General features: G+C 39.3%; 1 non-coding gene across 1 annotated transcript; it reads left to right on the top strand.

Moving 5' to 3' along the window:
- Nucleotides 1–398: 398 nt before the first annotated feature.
- LOC112078400 (uncharacterized) lies at nucleotides 399–2,677 on the top strand. Its single transcript, XR_011478645.1, has 4 exons — nucleotides 399–1,082; nucleotides 1,175–1,249; nucleotides 2,007–2,078; nucleotides 2,374–2,677. It is a non-coding gene; the product is annotated as an uncharacterized protein (transcript).
- Nucleotides 2,678–3,540: the final 863 nt, after the last annotated feature.

Below are 3,540 nucleotides of genomic sequence, written 5' to 3'. Positions count from 1 at the left end.
AACTTACAGCTGTAAACAACAGTGAAATGCTCCCTTGTAAACAACAGTCTAGGAAACTACACAGTGAACACCTGCCTTGGCTAAACAACAAGTGTAAACAACAGAGACTACGAAATGCCTTGTATACACACACAGGTTGGCTAGCTAACAGTGAAATGCTTGTTAAACAACACGTGTACGACTACCAGTGAAATGCTTGGTAAACAACAGTGTAACTAACAAAAGTTGAAATGCTTGGAAACAACAGTGTAGACTACCAGTGAAATCTGGTCAACAAACAGCTTGTGGGACTAACAGTGACAATCTGTAAACAACAGCTTTAAACTAACAGTGAAATGCTTTGTAAACAACAGGTGTAAACTAACAGTGAAATGCTTGGTAAACAACAGGTTTAGACTAACAGTGAAATGCTTTGTAAACAACAGGTTTAGACTAGCTGTGAAATGCTTTGTAAACAACAGGTTTAAACTAACAGTGAAATGCTTTGTAAACAACAGGTGTAAACTAACAGTGAAATGCTTGGTAAACAACAGGTTTAGACTAGCAGTGAAATGCTTGGTAAACAACAGGTTTAGACTACCAGTGAAATGCTTACTAACGGGTCCTTCCCAACAATGCAGAGAGAAATAATAACACAATAAATAAATCCACAATGAGTAACGATAACTTGTCTATATACACGCGGTACCAGTACCGAGTCGATGTGCAGGGGTACGAGGTAATTGAGGTAGATATGTGCATATAGGTAGGGATAAAGTGACTAGACAACAGGATAATAAACATTGCAGTTTTCATAATTGGTCTTAAATATTTTTAAATCCATATTTTTTAAATCTCATAAATAACTTATCGCCTTTTCTTGTCATAATATAATTTAATTCAATGGCCATTTTTATCTTATTATTCAGCTAATGATATTACAATGTGTTTAAATGCAGGCTTTTATTTTGAAGGTTTCCTCATTACCATACAAAAGTGGAGTCTTTGTTTGTGCTGCTGGCAGAATAGGACTGCTGTTGCCTGAAGATAAGACCATGGTAGATCTATGGAAGAAACAACAGAAACTGGACTCATTTTTGAAGGTATTTTGAAAGGAGTTCTACCAAACCAACTTTCTACAACTTGAGTCACCGCCAGAACCTACAAAATGTGATGGTGTTTTTCTAAATTACAGAAGAATACACGTCCAAGTAACACTTCAAACAACCAGCAACAAACTCCTGACCAATCTCCAGGATCTGATGCCAAGGTGACACACACACTCTGTCATATTACTTTTAATCTTAGTTTTATTTTATTAGTGTGACTTGCTTCAGCAGTTACACTTTAAATATTGTACAACTTATTTCTGACTCTTCTTTGGAATGCAATTTTTTTTGTACACTGTGGTGGAAATTCTTACACAGGGACACTCAAAGACCTTGAAACTGAGATATCTTTTGTTTGTTCTCCAAACATAATCTGGTCGTACTGACAAAATGCAGCTACTAATAAGTGAGGATTTGTACAGTCAGCCACTTGCATGAACACACTGGTTACTAGAACAGCACATGAATAGAAGACAGAAATTAGTTAAAAGAAAAGCACAAACAATAAAATTCCCTTAGCACTGTTTATGTTAGATACCACTACTACCACCATTATTACTACTACCGCTACTACCACTACTACCATTACTACTACTACCATTACTACTACTACTACCACTACTACCACTACTACTACTACTACTACCACCAGTACTACTACTACTACTACCACCACCACCATTTTCCACTACTAAAGTCACTAAAGGCTACTTTCCCTCTAGTATTTATAATACAGTCACTACTATACTAGCCCCAATTCTTCAACACTAGCCTCTAACAATTTAAACTTCAGAAATTATTCCACTAACATACAAATACAGCTGGACAGCTGAAGCAAGTCACACAATTTGTTTTGATGAAAAATGACCCTTTGTTGTAATTGTAGTTGATGTATATGTTGTAACTCATGCATTACAGAGTTCTCATCAGAGTAAATCCTCTGGCAACCAGCCAGGAACATCTAGCCAATCTCAGGATCCTGATATCAAGGTTAGACATGCATTAATCTGCCTGTATTTGCTAAAGTTGATAATGCTTTTCCAATGTATTTATCTGTTCATTAATAATAGTGAATTATGAGTGTTCTTTTTAATATGGTCTTCTATTTTACAAGCTGATGTAGCGGAGGTGAGGCAGAGTAACTCTCTTCCTGCTTCTTAAAATCGGTGTCACTCTCGGACCAGGGGGAATTTCCTCTTGGCCTAATGGTTGACATTGGTGTCCTGAGAGGGAGACTGTGGTTCTAATCCCCAGAGACTTAACACTTACATCTCTTCTGTCACAGAAAGAAGCACATGATGAAAGCCATTCCTTCCGATACCGCTTCGAATACAAACAATACAGAGTTACATGCCATACTCATGGAACGGTCCTGGGTGCACTGCGAACAAGTCCGGAGTTCGAGAACATGACAAAGAMAAAACAGGGGATGGAAATTGTCATCCAAAGAGAAAAAGAGCGAAGGGCAGCTGTCAGTACACATTTCCCCTGCCATTTAATTGATAACGATGAGCTAGTGACAGTCAGCTTCATCAGAGGTCCAAAAGGCAGTTCTTCAGATACCCAGAGCCTTTCCAAACGGAGTAACCCCCCCCAAAAAATACAACCTGACAAGTTGATGACTTTCTGTGTTGAAACTGAGGGTGGACAAAATATTAAAACRAAAGTAATGAAAAACCCAGAGCTAAAGAAGAAAGTGAAGTATGTGGTCTGTTGTGTCACGGATACAAAGAAAAGGTGATAGAAGCCTTGAGGAGAGATGCGGCGATTTGATAAAACCATCTTGAAAACACGCTGTGTTTCTTCTGAGCCAGAGACGAGTTCAACACCAGAGAGGTCCCAGACAGTTGATGTGTCTTGATGGGAAAAGTCATCAAGGTCCGTGAAGTGAAATGTTGGTTGTGAAGGTTAAAAACGTATCGGCGGTATCTCAGCCACAGCCAGATAGTTGGAGGATTGGGACAACACACCACACTGAAAGAGCTGTCCGTCCCCCCTGGGGAAACATCGGAAGCAGCTCTCTCTCCTCAGCAAATCCTTACCACAACAGACACAGTTTCATACACAAGTGCAGTCAAAGCGAGGCAGGAAAAGATGGTAATTCTCTGGTGGTGAAGCAAAAAGCGCTAAGAGATTCCAAACTCTGAAAGAGATCCTAAAACATCCTGCCTTTTACCCAATATGCCAGGCTGGAAGATCACTTGAAAAGAGAGAGAGAATTTGAAAAAGCCTTCAGACGTGCAACAATTTCTTAAGAGTAGAGTTTTGGAAAGAAAACACAGAGCTTCCAGAGGTGAAAAACGTGAAGAACTTAATGGAGCTGAGTTGCTTCTGTTTGTCAGGTGAGAATTGAAGGGACGCAACAGGAACGGCTCCTTCTGTGACAAGTTCATCCTTTACAAAAACGCACATGTTGTCCAGGAAATCTATGAGCCGATAACTAACACGCGCA

The sequence above is a fragment of the Salvelinus sp. IW2-2015 genome, unplaced genomic scaffold (genome assembly GCF_002910315.2).
Source record: "Salvelinus sp. IW2-2015 unplaced genomic scaffold, ASM291031v2 Un_scaffold5627, whole genome shotgun sequence".
In the NCBI taxonomy this organism is placed as follows: Eukaryota; Metazoa; Chordata; class Actinopteri; order Salmoniformes; family Salmonidae; genus Salvelinus; species Salvelinus sp. IW2-2015.
The sequence above is the reverse complement of the archived record's forward strand: the minus strand, read 5'-3'. Positions and strand labels throughout refer to the sequence as shown.